At 40.5% G+C, this 23,784-nt stretch overlaps 1 pseudogene; it reads left to right on the top strand.

The window, feature by feature from the left end:
• LOC106605638 (stromal membrane-associated protein 1-like) overlaps positions 1-23,784 on the top strand; it is an 85,898-nt pseudogene that overhangs the window by 40,965 nt on the left and 21,149 nt on the right.

Genomic DNA, 23,784 nt, shown 5'->3' with positions numbered 1-23,784 from the left:
TGTGTGTGTGTGTGTGTGTGTGTGAGACTGTCAGATTAATTTAGCTCTGGAAGAAACACTCCTGTGTGGCAGCTTAGGATCTTCCCTCTGTGACAAAACCTCTTAGAGAAGCTGTGTGTGTGTGTGTGTGTGTGTGTGTGTGTGTGTGTGTGTGTGTGTGTGTGTGTGTGTGTGTGTGTGTGTGTGTGTGTGTGTGTGTGTGTGTGTGTGTGTGTGTGTTGAGCCTGTCAGAGACTGTTAAAGTCTGTCAGGCTGCAGCAGTTCTGAACCATTCACCACAGTAAGGCTCCATCACCCCCAAACGCCACCACACACATACATCAAACAACCAAGACTCCCAGCCCAGAGAAACATTGCAGATACCCTGGGCTTGATGAATAATGCTTGGGTTCAGGTGTGTTTCAGAACAGGTTTCTAGTCAGTCCATGATTTGGAGAGCTGTTTTGTGTTTCGACTTAAGCTTCAATGTTATGTATAGTGTTGCTATGGAGCTGTGTGTCCTACTTTTGATGAAGACTTGTTTTTCCTTACAGTGATGCTTCAGTGTCAGTCCTCTCCTATTTCATAATGCCCTTCGTTGTCTTTTAGTTTTACTAAAGAGCATTTTAAAGTCGTAAAGTCTCTCTCTCTCTTTCTCTCCGTCTCTCCTTCATTCCGGGGCTGTCTTGACACACAACTCCAGACAGTGGCAGCTTTATCAATGTCTTTTGTAGTGTTAATAAGGCAGCTGTCGGGCTGGCTGGTGACATCTCTGTGTGACAGAGGGGGCCAGACTCACAGAACTGTTTGTTTTTCTCCAGCTTAAGCTTTTTTCCCAAAGATGAGAAGCACAGTATCAGGGAACTGTGTATACGGCTTCTTCCTCCCTGTTGGTCTCTGTGATGTTAATGTGTAGGGTTTGGTAGACTTGGTTGGTTTGTAGTAGGCTATATTGGTTTGTGATGGTATTTTTGGGGGTTGGGTTTAGAGTTTGACCGATTATGGTTTTTCAATGCCGATGCCGATTATTGGAGGACCAAAAAAAGCCGATACCTGTTAATCGGCGGATTTTTATATATATATATATTTGTAATAATGACAATTACAACAATAATGAATGAACAATGAACACTTTTATTTTAACTTAATATTATACATCAATAAAATCTATTTAGTCTGAAATAAATAATGAAACATGTTCAATTTGGTTTAAATAATGCAAAAACAAAGTTTTGGAGAAGAAAGCAAAAGTGCAATATGTACCATGTAAAAAAGCTAACGTTTAAGTTCCTTGCTCAGAACATGAGAACATATGAAAGCTGATGGTTCCTTTTAACATGAGTCTTCAATATTCCCAGTTAAGACGTTTTAGGTTGTAGTTATTATAGGACTATTTCTCTCTATACCATTTGTATTTCATATACCTTTGACTATTGGATGTTCTAATAGGCACTTTAGTATTGCCAGCCTAATCTCGGGAATTGATAGGCTTGATGTCATAAACAGCGCAATGCTTGAAGCATTGCGAAGAGCTGCTGGCAAATGCAGGAAAGTGCTGTTTGAATGAATGCTTACGAGCCTGCTGTTGCCTACCACCGCTCAGTCAGACTGCTCTATCAAATCATAGACTTAATTATAATATAATAACACACAGAAATACGAGCCTTAGGTCATTAATATGGTCAAATCCGGAAACGCTAATTTTGAAAACAAAACGTTTATTCTTTCAGTGAAATACGGAACCGTTCTGTATTTTATCTAACTGGTGGCATCCATAAGTCTAAATATTGCTGTTACATTACACAACCTTCAATGTTATGTCATAATTACATACAATTCTGGCAAATTACTTCGCAACGAGCCAGGCGGCCCAAACTGTTGCATACACCCTGACTTTGTGTGCAATGAACGCAAGAGAAGTGACACAATTTCCCTAGTTTAATATTGCCTGCTAACATGAATTTCTTTTAACTAAATATGCAGGTTTAAAATATATATACTTCTGTGTATTGATTTTAAGAAGGGCATTGATGTTTATGGTTAGGTACATTTGTGCAATGATTGTGCTTTTTTCGCAAATGCGCTTTTGTTAAATCATCCCTGTTTGGCGAAGTTGGCTGTGATTCAATGATAAATTAACTTCTTTGGGCTAGGGGGCAGTATTTTCACATCCGGATAAAAAACGTACCCGATTTAATCTGGTTACTACTCCTGCCCAGTACCGTGCGCGCGACTGTTATTTACCATTGGGATAGTGTCTGGGACTCACGAACAAAACGTCGCTGTTGGAACATAACTATGGATTATTTTGGACCAAACCTACATTTGTTATTGAAGTAGAAGTCCTGGGAGTGCATTCTGACGAAGAACAGGAAAGGTAAGACCATTTTTCTTATAGTAAATCTGATATTGGTGAGTGCTAAACCTGCTGGGTGTCTAAATAGCTAGCCCTGTGATGCCGGGCTAGGTACTTAGAATATTGCAAAATGTGCTTTCACCGAAAAGCTATTTTAAAATCGGACATATCGAGTGCATAGAGGAGTAATGTATCTATAATTCTTAAAATAATTGTTATGCTTTTTGTGAACGTTTATCGTGAGTAATTTAGTAAATTGTTAGTAAATTCCCCGGAAGTTTGCGGGGGGTATGCTAGTTCTGAACGTCACATGCTAATGTAAAAAGCTGTTTTTTGATATAAACATGAACATGATTGAACAAAACATGCATGTATTGTATAACATAATGTCCTAGGTGTGTCATCTGATGAAGATCATCAAAGGTTAGTGCTGCATTTAGCTGTCTTCTGGGTTTTTGTGACATTATATGCTAGCTTGAAAAATGGGTGTCTGATTATTTCTGGCTGGGTACTCTGCTGACATAATCTAATGTTTTGCTGTCGTTGTAAAGACTTTTTGAAATCGGACAGTGTGGTTAGATTAACGAGAGTCTTGTCTTTAAATAGCTGTAAAATAGTCATATGTTTGAGAAATTGAAGTAATAGCATTTCAAAGGTTTTGAAAATCGCGCCACAGGATTCAACTGGCTGTTACGTAGGTGGGACGAATTCGTCCCGCCTAGCACAGAGAGGTTAACAGGCACCGCATCGATTATATGTAACGCAGGACAAGCTAGATTAACTATTAATATCACCAAACATGTGTATTTAACCTCTACGGGCTAGTGGGACGCAAGCGTCCCACCCCTGGTACACCCTATCAACAGCAGGTGAAATATCAAGGGCGCCAAATTTGAAAACAATTAAATGTCATAATTCAAATTTCTCAAATATACAACTATCTTACACCCTTTGAAAGATAAACATCTCCTTAATCTAACCACGTTGTCCGATTTCAAAAAGGCTTTACGGCAAAAGCATAAAGTTAGATTAAGTTAGGACAGTACATTGAAAATAGCTGTGTGTAATGTTTTGTCAATGCAAAGACAGGCGTCACCAAAAGCAGAAAACCAGCTAAAATTATGCACTAACCTTTCACAATCTTCATCAGATGATACTCCTAGGACATTATGTTAGACAATACATGCATTTTTTGTTCTATCAAGTTCATATTTATATCCAAAAACAGCGTTTTACTATGGCGTTGATGTTGAGGAAATATTTTCCCTCCAATACCGCCAGTCAATCGGCACAACAAATTAAATAATTACTATTCGAAAACATTGGTAAAATATTATATTGTCATTCAAAGAATTATAGATTAACCTGTTATGGCTAGGGAGCAGTATTTTCACGGCTGGATAAAAAACGTGCCCGATTTAATCTGGTTACCACTCCTACCCAGTAACTAGAATATGCATATACTTATTGCATATGGATAGAAAACACCCTAAAGTTTCTAAAACTGTTTGAATGGTGTCTGTGAGTATAACAGAACTCATTTGGCAGGCAAAAACCTGACAAGGTTTCAGGCAGGAAGTGGCCTGTCTGACAAGGTGTCGTTCTTCTTGTCTCTGTTTATTGAAGAGTGAGGATCTTAGCTGTCCCGTGACACTTCCTACGGCTGCCATAGGGTCTCAGAAGGCGGTAAAAAGCTGAATCGTGGCTTTGCAGGCTCTGGCTGAAACAAAGTAGCGTGTTTGGGTAGTGGCTGGTTACAGTACTGTGAGACTCAGGCGCGTGCCCGCGTCGACCGAATGCTTTGTTTTCTTTCCTCTGTTTAGCTAAAAGGAGATTCCCGGTCGGAATATTATCGCTTTTTTACGAGAAAAATGGCATAAAAATGGATTTTAACCTGTTAGGGCTAGGGGGCAGCATTTGCACGTCTGGATAAAAAAAATGTACCCGATTTAATCTGGTTACTAATCCTACCCAGTAACTAGAATATGCATATACTTATTATATATGGATAGAAAACACTCTAAAGTTTCTAAAACTGTTTGAATGGTGTCTGTGAGTATAACAGAACTCATTTGGCAGGCAAAACCCTGAGACATTTTCTGACAGGAAGTGGATACCTGATGTGTTGTATTGACTTTAAACCTATCCCATTGAAAAACACAGTGGCTGAGGAATATTTTGGCACTTCCTATTGCTTCCACTAGATGTCACCAGCCTTTACAAAGTGTTTTGAGTCTTCTGGAGGGAGATCTGACCGAACAAGAGCCATGGAACGATGATGGCCCATTAGACACCTGGCGCGCGAGTTCATGTTGGGTACCCTCGTTCCAATACGTTATAAAAGAGTATGCATTCGTCCACCTTGAATATTATTCATGTTCTGGTTAAAAAAGGCCCTAATGATTTATGCTATACAACGTTTGACATGTTTGAACGAACGGAAATATATTTTTTCCCCTCGTTCATGACGAGAAGTCCGGCTGGCTTAGATCATGTGCTAACAAGACGGAGATTTTTGGACATAAATGATGAGCTTTTTTGAACAAAACTACATTCGTTATGGACCTGTGATACCTGGAAGTGACATCTGATGAAGAGAATCAAAGGTAATGGATTATTTACATAGTATTTTCGATTTTAGATCTCCCCAACATGACGTCTAGTCTGTATCGCAACGCGTATTTTTCTGGGCGCAGTGCTCAGATTATTGCAAAGTGTGATTTCCCAGTAAGGTTATTTTTAAATCTGGCAAGTTGATTGCGTTCAAGAGATGTAAATCTATAATTCTTTAAATGACAATATAATATTTTACCAATGTTTTCTCATTTTAATTATTTAATTTGTGACGCTGACTTGACTGCCGGTTATTGGAGGGAAACGATTTCCTCAACATCAATGCCATAGTAAAACGCTGTTTTTGGATATAAATATGAACTTGATAGAACTAAAAATGCATGCATTGTCTAACATAATGTCCTAGGAGTGTCATCTGATGGAGATTGTAAAAGGTTAGTGCATCATTTTAGCTGGTTTTATGGTTTTGGTGACCCTGTCTTTGACTTGACAAAACATTACACACAACTCTTGTAAATGTACTGTCCTAACATACTCTAAATTTATGCTTTCGCCGTAAAACCTTTTTGAAATCGTAAAACGTGGTTAGATTAAGGAGATGTTTATCTTTCAAATGGTGTAAAATAGTTGTATTTTTGAAAAATTTGAATTTTGACATTTATTTGGATTCAAATTTGCCGCTCTTGAAATGCACCTGCTGTTGATGGAGTGCACCACGGGTGGCACGCTAGCGTCCCACCTAGCCCATAGAGGATAAACAGCGGTTGACATGCTTCGAAGTACGGTAATGGAATATTTCGATTTTTTTTGTCACGAATTGCGCCACGCGCGCGACCCTGATTTACCATTTCAGATAGTGTCTGGGACGCATGAACAAAACGCCGCTATTCGGATATAACGATGGATTATTTTGGACCAAACGAACATTTGTTATTGAAGTAGCAGTCCTGGGAGTGCATTCTGACGAAGACAACAAAAGGTAATCAAACTTTTATAATAGTAAACCTGATATTGGTGAGTGCTAAACTTGCCGGGTGTCTAAATAGCTAGCCCGTGATGCCTGGGCTAGGTACTTAGAATATTGCAAAATGTGCTTTCACCAAAAAGCTATTTTAAAATCGGACATATCGAGTGCATAGAGGAGTTCTGTATCTATAATTCTTTAAATAATTGTTATGCTTTTTGTGAACGTTTATCGTGAGTAATTTAGTAAATTCTTAGTGAATTCGCCGGAAGTTTGCGGGGGGTATGCTAGTTCTGAACGTCACATGCTAATGTAAAAAGCTGGTTTTTGATATAAATATGAACTTGATTGAACAAAACATGCATGTATTGTATAACATAATGTCCTAGGGTTGTCATCTGATGAAGATCATAAAAGGTTTGTGCTGCATTTAGCTGTCTTCTGGGTTTTTGTGACATTATATGCTAGCTTGAAAAATGGGTGTCTGATTATTTCTGGCTTGGTACTCTGCTGACAATCTAATGTTTATTTCGTTGTAAAGCCTTTTTGAAATCGGACAGTGTGGTTAGATAAAGGAGAGTCATATCTTTAAAATGCTGTGAAATAGTCATATGTTTGAAAAATTGAAGTTTTTGTATTTTTGAGGAGTTTGTATTTCGCGCCACGCCCATCATTGGATGTTGGAGCAGGTGTTCCGCTAGCGGAACGTCTAGATGTAAGAGGTTATTAACATCTCGTGAACGCAACCGCATTGCCAGATTTAAAAATAACTTTACTGGGAAATCACACTTTGCAATAATCTGAGTACTGCGCCCAGAAAAATACGCTTTGCGATACAGACTAGGCGCCATCTTGGAGTCATCTAAAATCAAAAATACTATGTAAATAATCCCTTACCTTTGATTATCTTCATCAGAAGGCACTTCCAGGAATCCCAGGTCCATAACAAATGTAGTTTTGTTCGAAAAAGCTCATAATTTATGTCCAAAAAGCTCCATGTTGTTAACGCGTCCTGTAGGATACTCAAAAACATGAACGTCACCCGCCAGACTTGTCTTATTAATCAAAGAGGGAATAAAAAATATTTACGTTCGTTCACACATGTCAAACGTTGTATAGCATAAATCATTAGGGCCTTTTTCAATCAGAACTTCAATAATATTCAAGGCGGACGATTGCATTCTCTTTTAAAACGTATTGGAACGAGAGTACCCAAACATGCACTCGCGCGCCAGAGCAGTATCGGCCATCCGCTTATGACCAACGTTCCAAGTCTCTTGTTCCGTCAGTTTTCACAGTAGAAGACTCAAACCACTTTGTAAAGAATGGTGACATCTAGTGGATGGCGTAGGAAGTGCTCAATGATTAATACGTCCCTGTGTGTTTCAATGGCATAGGCTTAAAAGTAATTCAACACATCAGATATCCACATCCTGTCAGAATTTGTCTCAGGGTTTTGACTGCCATATGAGTTCTGTTATACTTACAGACACCATTCAAACAGTTTTTGAAAATTCAGAGTGTTTTCTATTCAAATATGTTAATAATATGCATATCCTAGCTTCTGAGTTGGTGTAGGAGGCAGTTCAAAATGGGCACATATTTTTTTCAAAATTCTCAATACTGCCCCCTAGCCCCAACAGGTTTTAACTAGTGATTATGTTAAGATTGATTGATTGTTTTTCATAAGATAAGTTTAATGCTAGCTAGCACCTTACCTTGGCTCCTTGCTGCACTCGCATAACAGTTAGTCAGCCAGCCATGCGGTCTCCTCGTGGAGTGCAATGTAATCGGCCATGATCGGTGTCCAAAAATGCCGATTACCGATTGTTATGAAAACTTGAAATCGGCCCTAATTAATCGGCCATTCTGATTAATCGGTCGACGGGTTAGTTTGTGCTGATCTTCGCAGCATTTCAGCCTCGTCTGCTTTTTAGCTTTGTGTGGGTATTTAGACTACTTTGTGTGGGCATTTAGGCCAATTTGTGTGGGTGTTTAGGCTACTTTGTGTTGTCGTTTAGGCTACTTTGTGTGGGCCGTTTAGGCTACTTTGTGTGGGCTTTTAGGCTACTTTGTGTTGGCGTTTAGGCTAATTTGTGTGGGATGTTTAGGCTACTTTTTGTTGGCGTTTTGGCTACTTTGTGTGGGCGTTTAGGCTACTTTGTGTGTTGGCGTTTAGGCTACTTTGTGTGGGCGTTTAGGCTACTTTGTGTGGGCGTTTAGGCTACTTTGTGTGGGCCATTTAGGCTACTTTGTGTGGGCTTTTAGGCTACTTTGTGTGGGCCGTTTAGGCTACTTTGTGTGGGCGTTTAGGCTACTTTGTGTGGGCCGTTTAGGCTACTTTGTGTGGGCTTTTAGGCTACTTAGTGTGGGCCGTTTAGGCTACTTTGTGTGGGCGTTTAGGCTACTTTGTGTGGACGTTTACAGCTTTCAACTGTCCTCTACTTGATATGCAGTTCTGTGATGCTCTGCTGTAGATGTGAAAGGTGATGGTAATGGGCATGGAAGGCAGTGTGCAGCTTGTTTTCCTTCCTAGCAGGATGGTGACAGATTAGAATGCTCACTTTGTTTGACCGGTGTTGCTGAAGTTGTATCGATCTCTGGGCTCACTTCAGATTAGGTTTCCACTGTCAACAACAAATAGGCCTAGCCTGACAGCCGAATTGCCAATCACAAACTAGAGCCAGTTCTTACATCCAATCACAATTTAGAGCCAGCCCTGATAACCAGTCAATAAAGCTAGAGCCAGTCCTTACATCCAATCACAATCTAGAGCCAGCCATGAGATCCGGTCACCAACTAGTCAGCGATGATGGCCAATTACAATCAGTTAGTCCCGATTCCTAGAGATGTAAACCGTTTACGAAAGAGGGCATATGCCAATGTGTGTCTGTGTTTCAGAATGACTACTGTAGGCCTTTGTGTAGCTCAACTATGTAACCATAACTGTGTGCCTGATGAACATGGAATGATAATGGTGCACAGTAATTCTGCTCAACCCTTTACAACAATATACAACTGTCCAACCATATGGAATCCTGTTTAGACCTGTGTAAATGTGTTTCTTAGTGCTGTGTTCTACATATCTTTGATTGTGTGCTGACTCTGCTCTCTCTTTGCTCTTCCTTCCAGTCTTCACAGAAGAAGGTGGAGCTTCAGACAGAGTCCAAAGTCAGTCCCAAGAGGAGCCCCAAGTCAGCCATCGACCTTCTAGGCCTGGGTAAGGCATGACCAACATATCCCAGATCCTAGAAATGGATACTCCAAATGCCCGACTCGCTCCCTCGCTCTGTCTGTCTGTCTCTGTCTTTCTCTCTCTCTCTCTGGAATTTGAGGTTACGGTAATTTGGAGCATATCAGACTCAAAAGAAACACATGGCTTTTCTGCTACTTCACTATTACCATTACACTTCATTATTATCAGTAGCATACACTTTTCTTTTACATGGATATGCTTCTTAATGAAACCTATTTCAAACAAGACATTACACTTCACTTCTTTCATGGCATTTCATATTACTCATAACTATTAATCCACAAATGGAGAAATGCCAGGTTGGAGAGGATCTATCGCATTTTTTCAGATTGACACAACATTAGCGCATGACGAGGTCAAAATAAAGATATATGCCTACCTTGTCCTTGTCTGTTGGCTTTTCTGCAAATAAAAAAAATGAATACGATCCTATTTCGACGCATAAATGAATTACAATTTTTAAAGGAACTTTTTGACTTTGTCTTAGCTAGCTAGGTCTTTTTATTTTGTCTAAATTTGCACTCAGAATGGCATAATCAAGTATTGTGAATGGTGGCGGTACAATGCTTGTTGCGTGTACATAGCAGTCCTACCTAGAATAAGATGTTCCATCAGTAACACAACTGGAATTGAAGACTCACCAGTATATCAGTGCATCATCAGATCAAGGTACTGTAAACCTTGTAAAAAAAAGAATTTATTTGCCTTCAAAAGTATGTCCTTTTTTAAAGTTAATAATAAACAACCCGGCAGACAACCTAATGCAGCTATGTAGCTAGCTACTTCCTGTATAGTGTTTCTTCACTCATGTCACTTTGATAAATTCCTGACTTGGACATAATTGTTCATTGTTTTCTTAAAGGTATTTTTGAAGTCTGTTTTTTTTCAGTTTTTTTTTTTCAGAAACATTACCATAAAGGCTGCTGCGTTCATCGATGGCAATAGCATTGGTATGGTGTCAAATCCGATTCAAAAGTCAAATGGGCGCAAGATGGCGCACGCGAGCAAGATGAAACATCATTGAGTGAGAGAGCAAGTCCTGCGAGCGCAGGCCAGCGTGGTGAGCACAAATTTTAACTTGAGAGCTGGCGAGTGTGGCTTTGAGTGAGCAGAACTGCATTTCCGCATGCAGTAAATTACTTACTACATGTCAAAACTAAAAAATTACTGCACTCTCACAAATACACCACGTCCTGACTCCCTCTCACACCCATTTTCCAGCTCGCTCTCCAAAATCCATTTTGCTCTCACAACCACTTACTATAATTTTATAACAAGGAGAAATTCTAGCCAAGGAACATTGTAGCAGTCTCCTGAAATGCAATTGGTCAGGTCTTTGGACAAATCACAGATTGACTGCTCCATAACCAGATTTTTGACCATAGAGATGAAAGGTAAAAGATGGCTGACAATAATAAACAGGTAAGTTCTATAGTTTTTCAGTAGAGAAACTAGCTAACCAATTAGCCAGCTAATCAACTATGACTTCAATTTCAATACTGAAATAAGTAGTTATTTGTTCTTCTGTTATTAAACCAGGCTATTGGTGAGGCAAGCTAGGTTAATGTCAGCTAGCTACAGTTGAAGTCGGAAGCTTACATACACCTTAGCCAAATACATTTAAACTCAGTTTTTTGCAATTCCTGACATTTAATCCTAGTAAAAATTCCCTGTCTTAGGTCAGTTGGGATCACCACCTTATTTTAAGAATGTGAAATGTCAGAATAATAGTATAGAGAATGATTTATTTCAGCTTTTATTTCTTTCATCACATTCCCAGTGGGTCAGAAGTTTACATACACTCAATTAGTATTTGGTAGAATTGCCTTTAAATTGTTTAACTTGGGTCAAACGTTTCGGGTAGCCTTCAACAAGCTTCCCACAATAAGTTTGGTGAATTTTGGCCCATTCCTCCTGACAGAGCTGGTGTAACTGAGTCAGGTTTGTAGACCTCCTTGCTCGCACACACTTTTTTAGTTCTGCCCACACATTTTCTATAGGATTGAGGTCAGGGCTTTGTGATGGCCACTCCAATACCTTGACTTTGATGTCCTTAAGCCGTTTTGCCACAACTTTGGAAGTATGCTTGGGGTCATTGTCCATTTGGAAGTCCCATTTGCGACCAAGCTTTAACTTCCTGACTGATGTCTTGAGATGTGGCTTTAATATATCAACATAATTTTCCATTCTCATGATGCCATCTATTTTGTGAAGTGCACCAGTCCCACCTGCAGCATAGCACCCCCACAACATGATGCTGCCACCGCCGTGCAAGCCTCCCTCTTTTTCCTCCAAAAATAACGATGGTCATTATGGCCAAACAGTTCTATTTTTGTTTCATCAGACCAGAGGACATTTCTCCAAAAGGTACGATCTTTGTCCCCATGTGCAGTTGCAAACCTTAGTCTGGGTTTTTTATGTCTGTTTTGAGCAGTGGTTTCTTCCTTGCTGAGCGGCCTTTCAGGTTATGTCGATATACAGTTGAAGTTGGAAGTTTACATACACTTAGGTTGGAGTCATTAAAACTCGTTTTTCAACCACTCCACAAATTTCTTGTTAACAAACTAAAGTTTTGGCAAGTCGGATAGGATATCTACTGTGTGCATGACACAAGTAATTTTTCCAACAATTGTTTACAGACAGATTATTTCACTTATAATTCACAATTATAACAATTCCAGTGGGTCAGAAGTTTACATACACTAAGTTGACTGTGCCATTAAACAGCTTGGAAAATTCCAGAAAATGATGTCATGGCTTTAGAAGCTTCTGATTGGCTAATTGACGTAATTTGAGTCAATTGGAGGTGTACCTGGGGATGTATTTCAAGGCCTACCTTCAAACTCAGTGCCTCTTTGCTTGACATCATGGGAAAATGAAAAGAAATCAGCCAAGACCACAGGAAAAAAAATTGTAGACCTCCACAAGTCTGCTTCATCCTTGGGAGCAATTTCCAAACTCCTGAATGTAACAAGTTCATCTGTACAAACAATAGTACGCAACTATAAACACCATGGGACCATGCAGCTGTCATACCACTCAGGAAGGAGACGCGTTCTGTCTCCTAGAGATGAATGTACTTTGGTGCGAAAAGTGCAAATCAATCCCAGAACAACAGCAAAGGACCTTGTGAAGATGCTAGAGGAAACAGGTACAAAAGTATCTGTATACACAGTAAAACGAGAATGACTTCAAACAATTTCTCTTGCTCCATCCCTCTTTCCATGCAGTCCACTGTTACTAATATGTGGTGGTGAAGTTGTTCTCTGCTCAGCTGACAGAGACAGATGATACAGAATTCCATTATATTGGCTCTCCTCTATGCACAGCACTCTTGGGACTTCCTGTAGGTAACCATGACATCCACCAATCACCCCCGTAACGTAATCATTAGTGGTACTGAGATTTCCTCTCATTTCTTTGATGCTGTATGAAGGCAGTGTGCATAGGACATTTGTCACGTAGAGAGGATGATGACCAGCTGCTAACTGTTAACTTTATTGGTTAGAAAGATGGTTCTATTCTGCGTTTTTGTGAAAGTTATTAACCATGTTTCCATCCTCAGTTTTTATGCGAGTAAAGTAATACCGTATATAAAAAAAGTGTACGACAGCTGTGATGGAAACAAGAAGTTTAGTTACAATTTTATAAATGCAGAAAGATAATTTGTTTGTTCTACATGGTGGGATCTTTTTGTGTCGGTAAAAGGAATTATGCGAGAAATGACAGCGTAAACACCTTTATACTCAAATATTGATATAATATCTAGTGATGCACCGATATGACATTTTTGGCCGATACCGATATCCAATATTTTCCTTGCCCCAAAAAAACGATACTGATAACCGATATCAGTCACTGGCTTTATCAGTAAGTGCATCGATGACGTCGTCCCCACAGTGACTGTACGTACAAACCCCAACCCGAAGCCATGGATTACAGGCAACATTCGCACTGAGCTAAGGGTAGAGCTGCCGCTTTCAAGGAGCGGGACTCTAACCCGGAAGCTTATAGGAAATCTCCCTATGCCCTCCGACGAACCATCAAACAGGCAAAGCATCAATACATGACTAAGATCGAATCGTACTACACCGGCTCTGATGCTCGTCGGATGTACCAGAGCTTGCAAACTATTACAGACTACAAAGGGAAGCACAGCCGAGAGCTGCCCAGTGACACAAGCCTACTAGACGAGCTAAATAACTTCTATGCTCGGGTCGAGGCAAGTAACACTGAGACATGCATGAGTGCATCAACTATTCCGGATGACTGTGTGATCACGCTCTCCTCAGCCGATGTGAGTAAGACCTTCAAACAGTTCAACATTCACAAGGCCGCTGGGCCAGACAGATTACCAGGACGTGTACTCCGAGCATGCACTGACCAACTGGCAAGTGTCTTCACTGACATTTTCATCCTCTCCTTGTACGAGTCTGTAATACCAACATGTTTCATGCAGACCACCATAGTCCCTGTGCCCAAGAACACTAAGGTAACCTGCCTAAATGACTACCGACCTGTAGCACTCACTTCTGTAGCCTTGAAATGCTTTGAAGGGCTGACCATTTTTATTTATTTTTTATTTTTATTTCACCTTTATTTAACCAGGTAGGCAAGTTGAGAACAAGTGCTCATTCACAATTGCGACCTGGCCAAGATAAAGCAAAGCAGTTCGACACATACAACTACACAGAGTTACACATGGAGTAAAACAAACATACAGTCAATAATACAGTAGAAAAGTAAGTCTATTTACAATGTGAGCAAATGAGGTGAGATAAGGGAGGTAAAGGCAAAAAGTCCATGGTGGCAAAGTAAATACAATATAGCAAGTAAAACACTGGAATGGTAGATTTGTAGTAGAAGAAAGTGCAAAGTAGAAATAGAAATAATGGGGTGCAAAGGAGCTAAATAAATAAATAAATAAGTACAGTAGGGGAAGCGGTAGTTGTATGGGCTAAATTATAGATGGGCTATGTACAGGTACGGTGATCTGTGAGCTGCTCTGACAGCTGGTGCTTAAAGCTAGTCATGGCTCACATCAACACCATTATCCCAGAAACCCTAGACCCACTCCAATTTGCATACCACACCAACAGATCAACAGATGATGCAATCCCTATTGCACTCCACACTGCCCTTTCCCACCTGGACAACAGGAACACCTATGTGAGAATGATATTCATTGACTACAGCTTTGCGTTCAACACCATAGTGCCCTCAAAACTCATCACCAAGTTAAGGACCCTGGGACTAAACAGCTCCCTCTGCAACTGGATCCTGGACTTCCTGACGGGCCGCCTGCAGGTGGTAAGGGTAGGTAACAACACATCCGCCACGCTGAATCTCAACACAGGGGCCCCTCAGGGGTGCGTGCTCAGTCCCCTCCTGTACTCCCTGTTCACTCATGACTGCACGGCCAGCCACAACTCCAACACCATCATTAAGTTTGCTGATGACACAACAGTGGTAGGCCTGATCACTGACAACAATGAGACAGCCTATAGGGAGGAGATCAGAGACCTGACCATGTGGTGCAAGGACAACAACCTCTCCCTCAACATGATCAAGACAAAGGAGATGATTGTGGACTACCGGAAAAAGAGGACCGAGCACACCCCTCAATCTCATCGATGAGGCTGTAGTGGAGCAGGTTGAGAGCAAGTTCCTTGTCGTCCACATCAACAACAAACTAACATGGTCCAAGCACACCAAGACAGTCGTGAAGAGGGCACGACAAAACCTATTATCCCTCAGGAGGCTGAAAATATTTGGCATGGGTCCTCAGATCCTCAAAAGATTTTACAGCTAAACCATCGAGCTCAGACGGGTTGCATCATTGCCTTGTATGGCAACTACTCAGCCTCCGACCTCAAGGCACTACAGAGGGTAGTGTGTACGGCCCAGTACATCACCGGGGCGAAGCTTCCTGCCATCCAGGACCTCTATACCAGGCGGTGTCAGAGGAAGGCCCTAAAAATCGTCAGACTCTAGCCACCCTAGTCATAGACTGTTCTCTCTGCTACCACACGGCAAGCGGTACCGGAGCGCCAAGTCTAGGTCCAAGAGGCTTCTAAACAGCTTCTACTTCCAAGCCATAAGACTCCTGAACAGCTAATCAAATGGCTACCAAATGGCTATCAAATTTGAACCCCCCCCACAGCTTTGTATCTTTTTTGACACGCAAAGACCCAAATGGCATTCCATAGTATGTATGTCGTGAAGCTAATAGCAGTGACGCTATTACTGTGTAACTCCAGTAGGGCAACATCTGAAAAATAGCGCACTTGGTAGTGTGTACCAGTGCTCGACCAGTTGGCGAAAGCCATCATCACCCACGACAGAGAACGATTGATTGTCAAGGGCAATGAATTCCATTATTTTGGCTTTAATGGATTTCACCTTTGAGTTTTCTCGCTGAAATGTTCTTACTCTTTCAAATGACTGCTCAATCCACACAGCAGACATTGTGGGCTAGGTTAGGAATGCTGTGTTGCACGTGTTGTGCAAAATTTTACGTGGCATCATTACATCATGTACCTACGTTATATAGGTATGCACGGTAGCTTTGACATCGGTTTTTAACATCGCCGTTAAACTAGACATCGGGCGGATACCAATGTTGCCATATTTAACTATTATCTGCCGATTCCGATATGTTCACCGATATATCGTGCATCCCTATTAATAACTATCATATCGAAGTAAACTTGGAGTCACGCAACGAAATGGTGTGTGGTCCTCCCACTATGACTCTGGAACCCATGCAGTTTATTAAACTACAGATTAAATAAATTATGATGAACTTCACAGGGTGGTGAAAGTGCAAGGTATGAGCTTGATGCTTCTTTCCAATAAATGTCCAATAAATTATTCTGGTGACATGATGATCGATGCTTGACTGCTGTTTGACAAATAAAAATATTCTCGCTCTTATCCATTATCATCTCATCATGTAGACTAACCTACCTGCAGAGCGCACATGCCAAGACCAGAGTAGGCACCTTTTCTATTTAAAGCAACAGTTAGTTTTGTTACAATCAGTAGAATTGAAAATACAATGGAAACACATTGAACATTAGATTTTTATTCCACAGTAACAGAGTACTGCTGAGACTCAGATTTTTCCATTTAAAAGATGTCAAAGAAACCAATGATTGCAAATTGTTAAAAGTAGTCATTGTGCATAGAGTTATACATTTTGTTTCACTTTGACATCATTGGTTTTTGTTTGACATACATTTTAAAGTGAAAAATCTGACTCAGTGGAATTGCCCTAAAGCTCGACTCAGTTCAGTCCCACATGGTGTTATCACTCATTTGGCTAAATTATTATCCATAGTTGCCTCTTTTGACACAGCCACAGCAGTCTTAAAATGGACTGTTACCTTGAATGTAACATTAAGATACTAAAACATTTCAACTCCAATTGAACTCTGTCTGTGACATTTCCAGACATCTTATTTTCCTCTCTCTCAATCCAGTTGTTTTCAGGAGACAGGTCCGTATATGTAGAGAGAACACGTTTGACCAGGTGGAGCCAGGACCACTACACCAATGAGGCAGAGGACGCCAAGTTTGGACCAGCTAGTCACCAACTCATCTTACGCCTTACATGCTGACCAGACCGGACACGTCGCGTGCGTGAGCGTTGCAAAATAAATGTAGAAATCAATGTTATTCAATTATTGCACCCACACTCCTCGCGTGCGCCAACGAGCGTCTGCGTTGCCAAGGGCTAAAATAGAACTCCTTCCTATTTCTGACGCAGATCGTGCTGAAAGTCCTGCCTCTCCCATCTCCTCATTGGTTTATAGAAGCAGGTACCCACGTGCCAGCTCCTCATGGTTATACCCACGTGGGTGATTGAAAGACGAACTGTTTTGCCGGTCATTGTGGTAATACTATGAAAGTTAAGATGCCAATCACCATATAAGTTCAAAGATGAAAAAGCCTGGAAGGAGGAGAGATGACTAGAAACTATTCAGTTGACCATTTTATGTGTGGATTAGGTAAAATAACAACTCAATGTTTATATCCCAGGAAAAATTTGCTAGCAACAGCAAGCTAGCTAAATAGGACAAATTAGCTAGCAAGTGCAAGCTAACTAGCTAAATTGCTGTACATGTTTAATGCTTTTCGACCTGCCTCTAAATTAATGTAATTGGTACAGAGTTTGTTTTGATATTTTAACCTGCGTGTCGTGATCGCGTTTGGTGTAGGGGGACAAAATAAATGTATGCATGATGGCGCACGCGCACAGCCGGTTTGGGTTCCGTGTTACACAACTCAGCACCTATGTGTCGCTCCACCTTCCTCAAACTCCAGTGCCCTACTTTTGTTTACCTTTTTACCAATGTCTATGGATTGTACAAGGATTTTAAGTTGGGACTTTGATTCCATTTTAAATCTAATTCCAGCTCCTGTATCGTTCTGCCTGTCTATAGATTATGCTGATGCCCCACTGTAAGAACTTGTAGGTATTCACTGGTTCTGAGGGAGGTGACGTGGCCACAAACAGTCACTGGGACACCTTCCAGCGCTACCGCTGTCTGGACAACAGCCAGAGGGTGATCAAGACATCTGCTGAAACATCATCTTTAGTGTGTCAGCTCTGCTGCACCTGGGAGCTAAAGGTATGGCACCACACTCCCAACAGTCATGTATGCGTGAACATACATGCTCATTTAAGTGTTTCTTAAAGTGGAAATCAGGAGCTGAACAATAACAAAGCCTTCTCCCCGCCCCTGTTTAGGTAAAAAGCTGAGGGATGGGGCTGGAGACACTAAAATTCATAGGCAGTGCTATAGATGCAATGACTGACCATCACACCTCCTTCTAAAATCCCATTGGAGGAGACGACCGAAGGTTCCCCGCCTCAGACAGGTTTTGAGAAGGAGGCAGGTAGAGAGGAAGTGAGGAGTTAAGCAGAGATGAATTGTTTTAGGTGGGAACTTATGTTGAATGGTACATTTATTCTGTTTGCACTTTATCTTTGTTCTACTTGTACTTTTTCCACAGATGGCTCTGGCTTTCTGATAACATCTGATCTGCTGAGACTCCTTATGGTGTCTGCTATGACTGTCTGCTTTTGTTTTACAGACAAACTTTGCTGGCTAACACGTAATAAGCTAGCTAACTTTAGCGGGTAGATTACACTCAACTCACGGTATAAATAGTATACCCATTAGAACTTATTTCCGAATTAATTTGGCTAAACTGCTGGGTTTCCCGAGTCGTCCGGTGCTTACTGTTCAAACCGGGTAGCTAGCTTAACAGATGGCTCTGCAGTGCATCGCAAACAGAAGGCTAGTAATAGCCAATCACAACACTGGACTGGCCAATGTCAGGAATTTGTTAGTTCATTGACTCCAGTGTAAGTGGCCAATCTAAGGTTTCTAGACACGCACCCATCTTTAAGGCCACCCCCATCAGCCTGAAATCCAAACCCAAAGGTGCCAAGACATGAGAGAGAGAACTTGACAATTACAAGTGACTATTGCTGGTGGACAATTTACATGTTTAAATCACGTTTCTTTGCTTACAGTTATATATGTACTGTTTAAGAAATGTTTATTTTTGATCTGTGACAATGATGTTCTGCTCACTCAGTCACACAAGTTTAATTTGTGCTCTCGACTGGCCTGGGCACTCGCGGGACCGATCCTCTGATCGCTTGACCACATATCTTCTCTCTCGACTCAGTGTTTGCTCCCGTAATGATGTTTCATCTTGCTTGCACGCTCCATCTAGTGCTCGTTCGACTTTTTAATCAGATTTGACACCATCATTGGCATATATTCTTCAAAGAGAGGACGCTGTAATGAGAGAAATGATGTAGCCTAAGCTACTGAAAATAAGCCTTTTACAAGATGAAATCAGCATTTGATTCTTATTAAAGAGATGGAGTCCAGAAAGGCTACTTTAGGAAACTGAATGAACATTTACACTGAGTGTACAAAACATTAAGGACACCTGCACTTTCCATGACATAGACTGTCCAGCTGAATCCAGGTGAAAGCTATGATGCCTTATTGATGTTACTTGTTAAATCCACTTCAATCAGTGTAGATGAAATGTATTGTTTATTTATTTAACCTTTATTTAACTAGGCAAGTCAGTTAAGGACAAATTTTTATGTACAATGACGGCCTACCCCGGCCAAACCCGGACGACGGGCTTGGCCTATTTATCAGCAATGATTCATCTATAAATTAAGAGAAGACTCCGTGTCAAATTAGGCCGTGCTCAATTTGTCAACTGCTGTTGAATAATGAACGAATAGTCAGACACATCCAACCTTTTTTAAAAGAAGACTGATGTTATTTATTTACTAGCATGCTATGAAAATGCGCATTGTACAAAAGAAAGTACGCACATCAAGTGCCATAGCCTATAAGCTAGAGCTTCTACACACCCATGCATCTAGTGGTTTTGCTGCTGGAGCATCAAGTGACAGTTGGAAAGAGGAGGAGATGTAGACAGTTAAATAGACAAACTAAGTTAGCAAAACAATTGCTTATAATCATTAGTAAATACTCACGCAATTAGGTAAAGCTTATCTGCATGAAAATAATGTATATACATTTTTTTACAAATTTTTCGAAAAATGCATGCATGCCTTATTAAATGGTTTTGACAGTTATTTTATTTTCATGACCGTCTTCATCCATAATGGTCATTTATTCAATTACCAGTCACAGCCCGAGTCTCGCTCTCTCTCTCTGTTGCTCTCTTTCTCCCTGTCTCGCTGTGTGTGTGTCGGGGGGGTGGGAGTGTGACAGAGTGTAAGAGGCGTGTAGAGGCGCGAGAGGTGTCAAGTTGTTTAAACTGATGTGGCCAGGGGAGTGGGGTGGAGGATTGGGTCTGTCTGAAAGGACCCTCAAATTAAACCATGTGTCTTCCTAATGGAGCCCTGTACGTTTCCATGGCTCCCCCAGCCTTCGCTCCCAGAGTGGCCATCCCATAATTGATGGTCAGATGTAGCCGGCTGACTGAGATGATGGCCAACCTTTCACCATAAGAATGAAGGGAGGCTATTGTCAAGGGGAGAAGAGAAATTGAAAAGCCTGTGGCGCTGTCTCTCGTTTCATCGCCCTCTCCCTCTCTCTGGTCAAACTCCCCATCATGCACTCACGACTCATCCCTCTCTTTCTTTTTCTCTCTCTCTCTCTAAATGATTTCCCTTGTTCTGTCTCTCTCAAGGGGCTCAATTTTGTTCACACATAAAGGGATCAATTATGGGTGTTCTATCAGTGTTACAGTGCCTATATTTATTTTCTTACCCATCTACGCACAGTACCACATAAAGACAAAGTAAAAACATGTTTTTAGACATTTTTGCTAATTTATTGAATGTGAAATATAGAAATATCTCATTTAAATAAGTATTCACACCCCTGAGTCAATACTTTGTAGAGGTACCTTTGGCAGTGATTACAGCTGTGAGTCTTTCTGGGCAAGTCTCCTTCTTTGGGATAGGGGGCAGTATTTTCACGTCCGGATGAAAAGAGTGCCCAAAGTAAACTGCCTGTTACTCAGGCCCAGAATCTAGGATATGCATATAATTGGTAGATAATGATAGAAAACACTCTAACGTTTCTTACACTGTTAAAAAGATGTCTGTGAGTATAACAGAACTGATATGGCAGGCGAAACCCCAAGGACAAACCACCCCCCCATCAGCTTACCACTATTTTCAATGGTGAGTACTATAATTATAAGCCCAAGTCCTCCCAGATTGCAGTTCCTAGGGCTTCCACTAGATGTCAACAGTCTTTAGTAAGAGTTTCAGGCTGGTTTTTGGAAATATGACCCAGAAATTGTAGTTTTTCTAGGTGGCTCCCATTTTGGCTGGAGTGTTTCCAAGCGTGTGGAAGAAAGTGCATTCTTTTTTATTTATCTCCGGTAATGAACATACTATTCTCCATCTTAAATTTTATCGTTTATTTGCGTATTAGGTTACCTAAGGTTTGATTATAAACATTGTTTGATTTGTTTGGAAAAGTTTATTAGTAACGTTTGGGATTCATTTTGTATGCATTTTGATGGAGGGAAACTGGATTGATTATTGACTGAAGCGCGCCAGCTAAACTGAGTTTTTATGGATATAAAGAAGGACATTATTGAACAAAAGGACCATTTGTGATGTAACTGAGACCTTTTGGAGTGCCAACAGAAGAAGATCATCAAAGGTAAGGCATGAATTATATCGTTATTTCTGACTTTCACACCTGCCTGGTTGAAATATGTTTTTCATGTGTTGGTATGTGGGGTGCTGTCCTCAGATAATCGCATGGTTTGCTTTCGCCGTAAAGCCTTTTTGAAATCTGACACGGCGGCTGGATTAACAACAAGTTAAGCTTTATTTTGATGTATTACACTTGTGATTTTATGAAAGTTAAATATTTATAGTAATTTAATTTGAATTTGGCGCTCTGCAATTTCACCGGATGTTGTCGAGGTGTCCCGCTAGCGGCACACCTTTCCCAAATTAAGAGCTTTACACATCTGGATTGTGCAACATTTGCCCATTATTAAAAAAAAATGTCATGCTCTGTAAAATTGGTTGTTGATTTTCCAGTAGATTTAATTAAGACAAAACTGTAACTCGGCTAGGAACATTCACTGTCTTCTTGGTAAGCAACTTCAGTGTAGATTTGGTCTTGTGTTTTAGGTTAATGTCCTGCTGAAAAGTGAATTCATCTCCCAGTGTCTGGTGGAACGCAGACTAAACTAGGTTTTCTACAAGGATTTTGCCTGTGCTTAGCACCATTATGTACATTTTTTATCCTGAAAAACTGCCGTCCGTACCGATTACAAGCATACCCATAACATGATGCAGCCACCACTATGCTTGAAAATATGAAGTGGAATTCAGTAATCTGTTGTATTGGATTTTCCCCAAACTTAACACTTTGTATTCAGGACAAAAAGTGAATTGCTTTGCCACATTTTTTTTCTGTATTATTTTAGTGCCTTGTTGCAAACAGGATGGATGTTTTGGAATGTGTTTGTACACATAGTAACTACATTACTGTTGATCCATCCTCAGTTTTGTCCTATCACAGCCATTAAACACTAACTGTTTTAAAGTCACCATTGGCCTCATGGTGAAATCCCTGGGCGGCTTACTTCCTTTCCGGCAACTGAGTTAGGAAGGATGCCTGTACCTTTTATAGTGACTGGGTGTATTGATACACCATCCAAAGTGTAATTAATAACTTCACCATGCTCAAAGGGATATTCAATGTCTGCTTTTTGAACGTTTACCCATCAAGCAAAAGGGGCCCTTCATTGCGAGGCACTGGAAAACCTTTGTGGTTAAATCTGGGTTTGAAATTCACTGCTTGACTGAGCAACCTTATAGATAATTGTATGTGTGGTGTACAGAGATAAATTAGTCATTTAAAAATCATGTTAAACACTATTATTGCGGTTTAAAATTATGCAATTTATTATGTGACTTGTTAAGCACATTTTTACTCCTGAACCTATTTAGGCTTGCCATAACAAAGGGGTTGAATACTTATTGACTCAAGACATTTCAACTTTTCATTTTTTATTATTTTGTAAAAATGTAGAGGAAAAAAACAGAATTCCACTTTTACATTATGGGGTATTGTATGTAGGGGTCCCTGGTTCAAATGTTTAAGATATGAGTGCATCGGTCTGTGGGAGCCCAAACCGATCCAAATGAAGCGTGCATAGGTCAGAAAACCAATTCAAACGTTATGAATCTCCAGTTCACTGTTATTTTACTCATATTTTCTTCTTCTGAAAATACCTCTTATCTGTTGTGACTTAATTGAAGGGTCCTCTCCTTCAGTTCGGTAGCCTATCAAACTTTTATGCATGTAACTGTGAATGACTGTCAGATAAGTGCGCACAGTGGGGGAGATACAGCTGCGCCAATGAGAGGCAGGTCTGCCCGTTATTCTAATAGGCTATTCGTACATCTGGCCCCTTCAGCATGTAAAATGGCTTTCGCAATGTCAAATCATAGGCTTTATCAGTTGAGTGACAACCATTGTAATTTGCTGGGTTACCTAATGCACTGTAGAAAATTGTGTTTTACCTGAGTTGTGTAGCCTACTAGAGTGGACGCAACTCACATCCAACTGCTGATTGGGGTTTTCAATCATTCCGATTTTATTTAGGCTGTTCAGGTACTCCATAAGACATAATTTTGCTTTAAACAGTTAGTATATTTGGTCATTTTTACATGAACAGGTTTGGACCCTAATTTCATAAAGGACAGAAATAATTTCACATTTATTGGTCAGCGCAGGAGAAGCTATCTGTAAAATTCCAAACAGCCTAAATCATTCAATTTCGAGACTGGAGTAAAATCCAAAGCTGCATTATGTTAATTGGCTAAATTACATGCTGATTTCAAAATATAACAAGTTAATCAGTGGGTTATTTAAGATAAAAGGTGGGGGGACAAAATGCCTACATTTCCCCCACCCCTAATCTGATAGTGGGGCGGTAGATGCTCAGTCTGTCCAATGGCTCAGCTCAGAGAGGCCCAGCTCCTGAGCTCCCATCACCAGCAGATATGAATTTAAAATAGAAAATGAATGTTCATGCAAAAATGTTAGTGTATCGAACCCAAATCACATCAATTCGTTCTCCGAATCAAAACGAATCTCA

Source organism: Salmo salar, chromosome ssa01, assembly GCF_905237065.1.
Source record: "Salmo salar chromosome ssa01, Ssal_v3.1, whole genome shotgun sequence".
NCBI classification, from domain to species: domain Eukaryota; kingdom Metazoa; phylum Chordata; class Actinopteri; order Salmoniformes; family Salmonidae; genus Salmo; species Salmo salar.
The sequence above is the reverse complement of the archived record's forward strand: the minus strand, read 5'-3'. Positions and strand labels throughout refer to the sequence as shown.